This window comes from Triticum aestivum, unplaced genomic scaffold, assembly GCF_018294505.1.
Source record: "Triticum aestivum cultivar Chinese Spring unplaced genomic scaffold, IWGSC CS RefSeq v2.1 scaffold98769, whole genome shotgun sequence".
In the NCBI taxonomy this organism is placed as follows: domain Eukaryota; kingdom Viridiplantae; phylum Streptophyta; class Magnoliopsida; order Poales; family Poaceae; genus Triticum; species Triticum aestivum.
The window spans coordinates 99,091-111,311 of record NW_025228110.1 but is presented as its reverse complement, the minus strand read 5'-3'; the positions used below and the strand labels follow the sequence as shown (position 1 = coordinate 111,311).

At 45.4% G+C, this 12,221-nt stretch overlaps 1 pseudogene; it reads right to left on the bottom strand.

The window, feature by feature from the left end:
- Nucleotides 1-6,893: 6,893 nt before the first annotated feature.
- Nucleotides 6,894-9,600, bottom strand: LOC123173019 (uncharacterized; annotated as a pseudogene).
- Nucleotides 9,601-12,221: the final 2,621 nt, after the last annotated feature.

Here is a 12,221-nt window from a genome sequence, read left to right as displayed (position 1 = left end):
ACGAGAGGGGGGTTGTCACCACGCCCCGTCACGCCAGCCATAACTGTCGGACCGAATCCCGCACAGCCTGACGGAGCTACAACATCAATCTGGCTACCGCCACCACGAGCACGCCAAATCCAATCCACACATGCGTCGCCACCTCTGCCGCGCAGCTCCTCGTGCCACTCGGACGCCCCACGACCAGCGCCGAAATAAGTCCAGAAATAATGTGAGCACCAAGACTTGAACCCTGAGGATACCACTGTCACTCTAAGCATACAATCATAAGTTTGATTTGTTCGCTCGCGTCGAGACGGGAGGTCGTAGGTTCAAAGCACTATTGTAAAAAAATACACAGTAATGGACGCTTGAAGGGCAAAATAGGAATCGCCCGAAGCGGTCGAGATTTTTTTTTTGGAGACATTGAGCGGTCGAGAAAGTTGTGAGCGGCACACGCGCAGCCACGGCGCGGCGGGCCCAGGCCGGGCTGAGATTGCCTAGGCTGGGCCACTTTGGGCTATCGAACCATACAATAAGAACCCTAAACCAAGACGCCCCCAACCCTTCCCCGTCATCCATAAGTCACCTCGGCGGCGGCGGCGGCCGCATCTGCTACACCTTCTCCACCGGCAGGTCAGCTCAGGTCAGATTCATCACTCTCCTAACTAAATTCGCCGCAGGGATGCTCTCAATTCGTTTAGCTGGCCTTGGGTGGCCTTAGCCATGGGAGCATTCCCCAGCACAACCTGTTACTCCCTTTTTTTTGGTATAAATTACTGGCCGGTTGTTCCATTTCATTCATTACTTATCTGACAATGAGTACAGGAAGATGTCCCTCTGTGCACTGTGAATTCATTTATGACTCTGGGAAAAAAAATCTTTGAGCTGAAAATCTTATTTTTGTCCCTTTACATTTATTACTTGGTGGTCATTGTCCAAGAGTACGTTGATTAGTGTGCTCTTAAGTTATTTTTGACCGTGTGTGTGTGTGACTAAATTCACTCTGTTTTAGATGTCAACAACCAGGAAGAGACCTTCTCCAGTTCTGCAGTTGGACAGAGCAAAAAGCCATCTGGAAAGGCTCCCCTGCCCACGAATCACCTCCCAGACGATGATCCCAAAGATACCCTTCGGTGTGAGGCTTTAGATGGTAAACCCATGGTTTCAGAATTTGTGGTACAGTACTACGCACAGAAGTATGGTCAGGTAATGTGCATTAGTAATCATTCTATACCAATATGTTGTAATTCTCAAATTTAATTTTGTCTAATTCTTCCAACTGCAGCCTACATGAAGTTACTAACATATGTTCTAATTCTGAAATTTAATTTTGCAGTCTCTTTTCCTGGATCCAAATAAGAAAGGCGGCTATGTTGATGTGAGATTTGCAGACCATGATCAAGCACTATTAGTTGTAGAACGACGTGAGGAGTATCCATTCAAAGTGACTTGGACACGTACCGTTGATAGATCGCAGATGATTAGTAAGTCTGTCATTTCTCAATACGATGCAAAATAGCACTGTTAGTTGCATGATTTCTGCTCAATGTATGGCTTGATGCTGGTAGCAAACGGATACATAGGTACTCCCTCGTTAAAATCACTACTTTAGTGATCTACACGCTCTTATATTTCTTTACGGAGGGAGTGCATCAGACATTTCATGTTTTGCGTTGCTGTGTTAGTAACTTAATGTAGCATATTCCATGCAATATTTGTTCCATCTTATTTTTGAACACTGGTAGATTATGCTCATCTTGATATATCATTTCAGCACAGGGTAGAATTCTTTGTTAAATTTTGAATTTTGTTGAACTCTAGTATGGTCAGCAGATTTTTATGAAGTCTGAGGCGTCTTTCAGTGTACGATGCCATATTTATTTTATTTCTAAGGCACAACTGAGTGAAATCATATACGTTAGGGGCTCTATATATTGTGAAAATGCACCTTATTTAAGTTACAGGTTCTTTCTATAACTTCATGTCATGTTCCTTTTTTTTTTGTCTGCTCATGCATGTGGATGGTACATTCTTCATGAAGATGACCAGCTCAAGTTCCATGTTATCCATCTTACTGTCATTTGCTATGCAGAAATGTGTGTAGATGCATAGACTACTATATTGGGTTGGCTTCTATTGTGATTTGCTATGCAGAAATGTGTGTAGATGCATAGACTAGTATATTCGGTTGGCTTCTATTGTGATTTGCTATGCAGAAATGTGTGTAGATGCATAGACTACTCTCAGCCCTCCTATGAAAAAAGGGTTGTCTTTGTAGTTTCCCTCTTCTCTCCCACTAGCGGTGCATGCGGTGGTTTAGCCTTCCTTTTGGGTTGGACCTGAGAGTAGGAGTTGGACGTGGTTGGTTCTTTTGCGATGTTGAATGCTTTGAATCTTTTGTTCCGTTATCTGACCATAGTGGAATCCGATCCAAGATTTATGGAACAAAAATTTAACACCTGTTTTGTCATGTTTCAAATGCACCTCTAAGCTGCAGTATCAAGTCATGAAATGAATCCCTGGCACAAGAACTTCAATCCTTCACAATAAGAGGCACTAACCCCCTGAACTACAAGGAAAAGTTGAAATCCCTGCAAAGAAACTCAGAAATTGAAGAACTGAAGGCCATGTTGCCTTAGTGTTGATGCTTATAGCTGTTTGTTTCCTAAAAATCTTCTGTTTATAACTCTTTGTTTCCTGAAATATTTTGTTTCTCTCCTTGCCGCAAGTGTTGCTTGAGACGATACTCCAAATCGAATTTAGAAGCATTTTTCACTTACCATTTAAAATGACACAGAAAGAAATTTTAGTGACCAAGATTTTATCCATTATGTACATGAAAATTTTCAACTTTGTAGTTGAAAATTTTCAACCGTTAGTAATATCACCATCACACTCAAAATAGTCTGTTGAATCTGGATACACAAGCTTCCTTGCGGATCCCTTTCCATGGAAGCAACGGCCTGTCACCAAAACCAGAATTGATTATGTATCAGTCACAAGAAAACAGCTCCGGCAGTGATTCTTCCAAGTGAAATGTTTGGCAAAGGGCAAACCATGTCTATTTTGCATTAGTTCCACTGACCACACCATAAAACAATGACAGTTTTAACTTTTAAGCAACAATGCTTGACACAATAAAGGTTACTAGAGAAAGTGTATCCCAAAAACATCTTAAGATGCTGAAATTTTCTACACGCAATCAGCAGCAAAGCTGCAAAAACACACAAATGTTTTAATTTATATCGAAACTGCTACATATATTGAAGTAGTATTAATCGATAGCTTAGCCTATATGGTGTATAGCAAGATTCAGAGGCATACACACAAGGAATATGTAACCGAATTAGCTAGGCCAGATAACATGATCTCAGCTGCAGGCACAAGCCATTTTATTAACTTAAGGACAACAAGAGAGTTAACTTGATCGCAGCAAGCATAAGGCTTTTTGACAAAGCATAAGGCCTTTCCTATGATTGGACGAAACAAGCAAGCATCGTTGGTTGCAGAAAAACAAGAATAAGCATCTTATATAAGATCAAAAGACGAAAAGGTCGCAAAAGAAATCATAAGGCTTTTCGACAAGGGAAATGATTAACATCAACCGACGGATTATCACGCTCGCGTCCGCCGTCCTGGTTGCGCGACACGTGGCCTACTGGACTACCCACGTTTCTCTCCCTAATCTTATCTCTTTCTCAACCTTTTCCCGTGCGCAGAAACACCCGCCTCAGCCACCATCATCTCCTTCAACAACGCTCGCCCCACCATCTCAAGCTCCTGCAGCAACGCCAGCCTCGGCCATGCCCGTGACCACCTCAAGCTGTCGCAGCAACGCCCGGCTTGGCCGTGGCTCTTCCTGCCGTCAGAACCATCTCCTTCATGTCATGGTCTGTATTTGCAAAAAAGTTCTCCAACATGAACTCTGTTGCAAAAAATTCTGCAACATGACCCTTGTTGCAAAAGGATTTTTGCAGTCGATATCTAAAATTTCTGCAACAAGACCTTTGTTATGAAAAATTGCTGCAACAAGACCTTTATTACAAAAAATAAATAAATAAATTATGCAACAAGACCTTTGTTGCAAAAAATTTCTGCAACAAGACCCTTGTTGCAAAAATAAATAAATATGCAACAGGACTTTTGTTGCAAAAAAAAGACCTCTATTGTAAAAAATAAAGAAGTACATGCTCGGGTGATTGCAACAAGCTAGCTGTTGCGGAGGGCCTTCTACGACGCCCCTCCAAAGAGATGGCTGCTTTCGGAGTACTCCTAGATCGGACATCCGTTAACGTTACATCCAATGGTCAGCAAGCCGGCATCTTTTCTAATTATCTGCCAGCCGACGCATAGCGTCGCCCATATATTTAGAGCAACTACAATAAGCTTATGTAAGCGGGCTATATGAGTTAAAATGCTACTCCCTCCATCCATTTTTATAAGACCTTTTAGACATTTATAAGACAACACCTAAAACAGTTCAATTTCAGTTGTCTTAAACGACTTACAAAAGTGAACAGAGGGAGTATATTTCTGCTAACATGGAGAAGAGAGAAGAGGAACCAGCTACAGAATAAGAGCCAACTGCAACACATGCTCCTAGGCACTATGTGAAAGTGGTATGTGAGCCATACATTAATAAAGTAGGACATCTTAACATCTAACTATTGTACGTGCCGGCTATAACCTTGGCTATAGATGACATGTCAACATCATATAGCCATCAACTGGCTGTACTATTAACCATGCTCTTACCCGGATGAGGTGGTAGACTCTATTCCGGGTCGCATGGAAAGGTGGTAGACTCTGTTCCCGGCCACATAGTTAGGGCCTGTTTGGACTATCCCGCTCTTGAAAATTCAGCTCCTCTAAAAAGATGCAAGCTAAACGAGTAGCTTTATGATGTTCTGTTAAAAAAACACTAGAATATGAGGTATAAGTTCCTGCTTTCGTGAAGTTCTTCAGAGCATGCTTCAAGAACACTCTAAGTTGAAAAGCCCTCATGAGTTGATGAAAAATCACCCACCGCTACCATTGGTAAGTGGATATTATTCGTTTTTTCCCACATCACGCAGCCCCTAACACATCTTACCCGTTCTTGAAGCTGGGGCTAGCTGGAAACCAAACATGATAAACTGCTCTATGATGGAGCTGCAACTCCTGGATGGAACTGCTCTAAAGTGGATTTGGTCGAGTGTACCTGATTTTGATTAAGTGGAGCAGTCCCAAACATACCCTTAATAACACCGTGTCCTTATTAAGTCAGAATCATAGGCCATTGATTCCTTGGAGACGAGTGACGACAGAGGAAGGTAGAAATCACCATAGAATGGTACGGATATATATTTGAAGCTAAATGCATGGGTGAGTACTTTAGTAAATTGTTTACAGTGGAAGTACCGACCCGGAATGTGGAAGTTGGAGCAAGGTGCCAAGGAAAGTAACCCAGCATGAACGATGCTAAACGTACGACAAAATCTATCTGAACCTTGTACGGCAAATAATACGATAGTTACCATATTCGTGATTCTCTCGATTCGCGATACGGGTCTTGATTCAAGATTCACCACTTCCAGTGAATCTAATTCAATAGGAAGTATACATCTCTGATTCACGAACTGTGCATAGGGTTCGTTAATCGGTTCAATGGGATTCGTGATTAGGTTTTGTGAATCAAAGATGACATATCTTTTTTTGAGTTGGAAAGATGAAGTATATTTGTTTTTTTTAACACAAGATGAATTATATTTGTAAGAATAAAAGATGGGAAACTCTCTGGTTCAACCGACCAATTTCCACCCCATTATCCGCCCCTTGTTCCACGCGACGCGTATCTTGCATTGGGGCCACCAACCACTATAGCAAGCGGTTCCTTTTTCTCGTCATCTCTGATATGCAAGGGAATGGATAAGATGGTCACAAGCGCCTGGGCGTAGGCGTTGATGTATTCGCAGATGCAAGGTAGCCATAGACGAGATCGGGCACCGGTGTCACTGCCATGGCCAGTCGACGTCTACTGGGCAGCCGTAGACGAGGTCAGCCGCGGACGCCGCCTGCAGCGCAGCCATAGATGAGTTCGGGCGAGGGTGCCGCTATGGTGTCAGCTGCCGCCGACGGTCGGCGCCTGCTGGGCAGTCGTGCCTCCGCTGACCTCCTTTGTGTCGTCCCCGACCATCACCGGCCGCCTCCCTATTGCAATTGCAATGCCGAAGTTGCAAGCGACGAGGACGAACAATAGTTGTGTTCCTACCACATGAATCAGTAACATGTGGGGATGTTTTTGCACACCATCTTCATTGCAAAATTTTCTGCAACATTACCTGTGTTGCAATTTTTTTCCCGCAACATCATTTATGCTGCAAAAAAAACAAAACAACAAAAAATTATGTGACATTACCTATGTTACAAAAGTCTTTCCGCAGCATCACCTATGTTGCAAAAAAGCGAAGCCCAAAAATATTTCTGCAACATGACATATGTTACAAATGTTTTCTGCAACACAACTTCTATTACAATTTTTTTACAATAGTATCCGTGTTGCAAATATTTCCACAGCATCACCTATGATCTTTGTTGTAGAAAATATTCTATAACAAACTCTATTGCAAAAAAATCTACAGACGTTTCTGCAACATGTTCTGTGTTGCAGAATATTCTACAACATAATCTTTGCCGAAAAGGTTAAAATGCCCGTCAGACATTTGATGACGTTAGTGTGAGGTTTTTTTTTTTCATTTCTGCAACAAGCCTCTTGTTGCCAAGGGAACGAGCGCACACTGCTACGTTTGTTGCAACGGGGCAAGAGCAAAGTTATTTTTTTCTATAACAGAGATCTTGTTTCTGAAACACATGCCTTGTTTTAGAAAAAATAAGGTTCGGTAGGACGCAACAAGACTCTTGTTGCAAAGCGCCGAGCGCAACACAAGCTTTGTTGCAAAGGTTGATGCACGCTCACTGAAAGAAGATCAGATGGTTGGCTAGCTCACGATCCTACGGCTACTAAGGCGGCGGATGTTTTCTAAACATCACCCGGCAGACGCGTAGCTGCCCCCTTTCGACAAAGCAGGGGGGGGGGGGAGTCTCCTCTTTAATTCTCAAAACCTGCATTTTTTTTCAAACTGAGCCAAAACTTTTGCCTGATTGATAAATTAAGAAGAGAATTGCTCAGTTAATTTATGAAAAACCGGACGAAAACCAAAAACCTGCGTATATAGGTGCTCAAGGAACGGGGACTTAGTGGTGTGCGTGAAGAGTAGAGGGCAGCAGAAATTTGGTTCTGTCTTCTGATAAGGAAACGAACAATTGACTTGGGCGAAGAAAAACTGGTTATGGGCCCCTGATTCGGGAGCAGCCACAAAGTTAACGTGGCAGCATTCCCTGCCCAAGGATTCCGAAGTGGACTCCACGCCACAGATAACACTCGTTGCATACTTTGGTTCCTAAAACAAGCAGCAACAAAGGTCAACTGATATAGAAATGTATGGAATATATATGTACTACGTATGTACCAAATAAATAATGATGAACACAAACAAATTAAAGCCAGGTTGATGTACCCAAGGATGCTCCGATGCATATTTTTGCAGCGCTTGTGCGACCCCAGAGCGAATGTATAACTTCATCTTCCTATACCATGATCTCTTTTCTAGAAGAATCACCTTAGCCTCCGTGCAAAGTTCGGCCTCCTCATCGCGAGGTTCGGGAGCCAACGGTGGTGTGATGTCTCGGAGAATGTGCTCTATTTGATCGAGAGATTCACGTGATATCACATCATTGGTACCAGTGGTCAGCAAGTTTTGTAGGTCAAGCAACACGCCGGGTGTCAGGAACGACGTGAGGAATGATCCTAGTGCAGCGGGCCATGGATGTCGACCCGCTGCGGCTGCGGCAACAAACTGTTGTAGTGTGTGCGTCTCCTTGGACAAGTCACATTGTTTGCAGCAGAGGTGCTCTATCACCCACTGCATGGATGATCCAGACTCAGGGTTTGCACGAACGGTGGCGATGAGGCCTTCCAAGGACCGGACCTCCATGCGAAGCAAGGAGAGGGTGTCGAGGATGTCGTACACCTGGATCTCAGTGTCTGCGTGTGGGGGCGGGCACACTATGTTGTACCAAATGGAGTTGAGGATGATGATGGAGATGGGGTCCATGGGGCCATAGCAGTGGGCTGGCGAACATGATGTCGCGGATGAGCCTAAGCCTTGCAGAGGGTAGCATGGTGACGGCTTTGATATAGAAGGTGTGGATCATGGCGTGGAGCCTCGTCTTGAGAGACTGGGTGTACTCGCAGGCATCACCGCCACAGTTGTCCAATAACCCACGCCTATGAGATGTTTTCACGGCCTTTGCCAGACATGCTGATATCATGGATCTCTTGTTTTCATGAGACCGCAAGGACACGAAGTGGTCGCCATGCCGCTCGACATTGATGGTGACCATGTCGAAGCCGTCCATGGAGCTCGTGCTTTTGGAAACCTCAAATGTTCCTTCACTGGGCTTGAGGTTCCGGTAGTAGACGACTACCCCCCCTCCCGCCCGGCAGCAAATTCACCTGGAGGTCGAGGGGGCCGTCGTCCTGGTACCGCAGCAAATCCATGTTGGTGTTAACATTATGAACGGTGAGCTTCGGCCCTCCCGGCTTTAGGAAGGGGGCGGTGGCGAGGAGTCGTTGACGTGGCAAAGGTGACACTTGGAGCCGCACAAGGACGTCAGGCGCGGAATGGCACACATGCATCGCCGCACACCTGAGCGCGGCCTGAGTCCTCTCGGAGGCAGGGCCAGGGAGCACGAGCTCCGCAGCGTATAGATCATGCTCGACGAGCAGGACGGGGCGGGCGCGGTCGGCGCCCGCCCAGTGGAGGTAGCGGGTGGCCTGTTCTTCGGTGATGCATCTGAAGTAGCTCGTCATCAACCTGACGAGAGCCTGGCAGGACGCCTGAGCAACTCTGCGCCAGGTAACCCTGCGGACGACAAGCTATCCTTGGGCTGCCCCATGCCGGCGAGCCTCTTGGACCTCCTGATCCTCTTGGCGGGCGGCTCCTCCTTTGGCCGGAAGTCGTCGCGCGGGAGGAGGGCGAGGGTGCCGAGGATGATGTTGGAGACGGGGTCCAGGAGGCCGAGGGACAGGCTGCCGTCGCGCATGGTTTCGTATAGTTGATCCGCGACGGCGTCCGACATGTCTTGGACGGGCAGCCGGTCGAACGCCTCCTCGTAGAAGTTGGGGATGAGGTCGAGGAGGTCGGCCTTGAAGTTGAAGTTAGGGGGGGCCGTCGCACTCACCGGGTGGCCTTGAAGTTGAAGTTATGGGGTTCATCGCGCTCGCCGCTGTACAGGCAGGAGAAGAGACCCCTGCGGCTGGACCTTGTTGGGCGGCATGATGCGACTGCGATTGATGCGGCGATTCGGCCGGGTCGGCTGGATATATATAGGGCTCAGGGTGGCCCGTTTGGGATCGATAACACTGCCGTTCCGATCCGGATTTAGCTCGGTCGGACCGAGCGGACCGAGAACTGCCGCCGGCGCAGGCGCTGGTTTCCTCTTCAAGAGATAGAAGAAGAGTAGAGGAAGTGGCACCAGCTCGTGGACGATGCTCGGCTCCTTCGCGTCGCCGTCCATGTCCACGGCAAGACGTAGAAGAAGAGGAATCGCACGGGGATAGTGGCCGCCTGTGTCCATCATTTCATGGGCAGTTATACCAAACTAAAACCAGTTAAGGCTAATTGCGTGGAATTTATCCCTGCATGGCCGCATATCTCTCTTGCTTTTTCTTCCTCGCATGCAGGTTAAGTAATGGAAAGAAGATAGAATAAGGGTCTGTCTAGGATACATCTAGATGTGACATAGTTATGTCACATCTAAGTTGATGTTCACTCTGTTTGTGGTCTATTTTTTCCTAGTTTTTTTGTTTCTTGTTGCTACATTATATTCTTGTGGGAGCTTAGATGTGATATTCTTAAATAACATCTAGATGTGAATTTGACAAACTGATAAAATAATTGCGGGAACAATATTGGAATGAGAGCGCTTTTATTCTTTTTCTGGCGCGTGTAAATTGCTCTGTTGTAACGGCAAGAAAGTGTTTCCTTAGAAGAGGACTCGAACTGTTTTTCTTCCTTTTATTCTGTTGGAAGTGGAACCGCGAGAAAGTGTTTTCCTAGAAGACATATTTTAGTGTGTTTGTTAATTCGTTTACTACTCCCTTTGTCCCATAATATAAAAACGTTTTTGACACTAGTGTAGTGTAAAAACGTTCTTATATTATGGGACGCAGGGAGTAGTTCGTATGTAGTCTATATTAAAATAGTTCATCCATTTTAGTCAGTATATAGTTCATTTAAAATATACAAAACATCTTATATTTGTAAACGGACGAAAGTACTTCTTATGAAGATTGCAAGCTAACCTCTTTATCCAAATGTATTGCGCAAGGAAAAAACCAGATAGAAAGTAAAAAAGAAAAAGGAAAAACCAGATAAAATCGATGACACTGAGGAAAGTAACAAAGAAAACCGAAAAAGAGAAAGAAGTAAAAGGACAAAAAAGAGAAAAAACCGAAAAAAACCTGATGCAAAATAGTGAATGTCCCGATAATAAAACCACAGGAGAAAAAACTCATGTGCAGTACAATATTGCGCAACTCCAGAGATCTTCAAAGCACGACGGTCCCCCGGGATATAGACCACTCGGTAACACCCAAGGTAAGGACGGACTTGGCCTCCTCTGCGGCACAAGTTGGCTTCTGTTTCCAAGGCCAAATACCGTCTGTGGATTTGGTTCTAAAGCTAAAAATTAAAAAACTCCTCTCCAAGACACTAGCACCATAAACCAAGCGTTACTACAATACATTAAACCGAGTGTAACCACATTGGTGTCTGGGCACGACGAACTTTGGCAACGGTGCATAGTCAGGGAGAATACTTTTATCTTGAAATTTAGTGAGAGATCATCTTATAATGCTACCGTCAATCAAAGCAATATAAGATGCATAAAAGATAAACATCACATGCAATCAATATAAGTGATATGATACGGCCATCATCATCTTGTGCTTGTAATCTCCATCTCTGAAGCACCGCCATGATCACCATCGTCACCGGCGCGACACCTTGATCTCCATCGTAGCATCGTTGTCATCTCGCCAATCTTATGCTTCTACGACTATCGCTACCGCTTAGTGATAAAGTAGAGCATTATAGGGCGATTGCATTGCATACAATAAAGCGACAACCATATGGCTCCTGCCAGTTGCCGATAACTTGGTTACAAAACATGATCATCTCATACAATAAAATTTAGCATCATGTCTTGACCATATCACATCACAACATGCCCTGCAAAAACAAGTTAGACGTCCTCTACTTTGTTGTTGCAAGTTTTACGTGACTGCTACGGGCTTAGCAAGATCTGTTCTTACCTACGCATCAAAACCACAATGATAGTTCGTCAAGTTAGTGTTGTTTTAACCTTCGCAAGGACCGGGCGTAGCCACACTCGGTTCAAGTAAAGTTGGAGAAACTGACACCCGCTAGTCACCTGTGTGCATAGCACGGCGGTAAAACCAGTCTCGCGTAAGCGTAAGCGTAATGTCGGTCCGGGCCGCTTCATTCAACAATATCGCCGAACCAAAGTATGACATGCTGGTAAGCAGTATCACTTATATCGCCCACAACTCACTTGTGTTCTACTCGTGCATATGACATCTACGCATAAAACCAGGCTTGGATGCCACTGTTGGGAACGTGGTAATTTCAAAAAAAAAATCCAACACACACGCAAGATCATGGTGATGCATAGCAACGAGAGGGGAGAGTGTTGTCCACGTACCCTCGTAGACCGAAAGCGGAAGCGTTAGCACAACGCGGTTGATGTAGTCGTACGTCTTCATGATCCGACCGATCAAGTACCGAACGCACGGCACCTCCGAGTTCAGCACACGTTCAGCCCGATGACGTCCCTCGAACTCCGATCCAGTCAAGTGTTGAGGGAGAATTTCGTCAGCACGACGGCGTGGTGACGATGATGATGTTCTACCGATGCAGGGCTCCGCCTAAGCACCGCTACAGTATTATCGAGGTGGACTATGGTGGAGGGGGGCACCGCACACGGCTAAGAGATCAATGATCAATTGTTGTGTCTATGGGGTGCCCCCTGCCCCCGTATATAAAGGAGCAACGGGGTGCGGCCAGCCATAGGAGGAGGCGCGCCGGAGGAGTCCTACTCCCACCGGAAGTAGGACT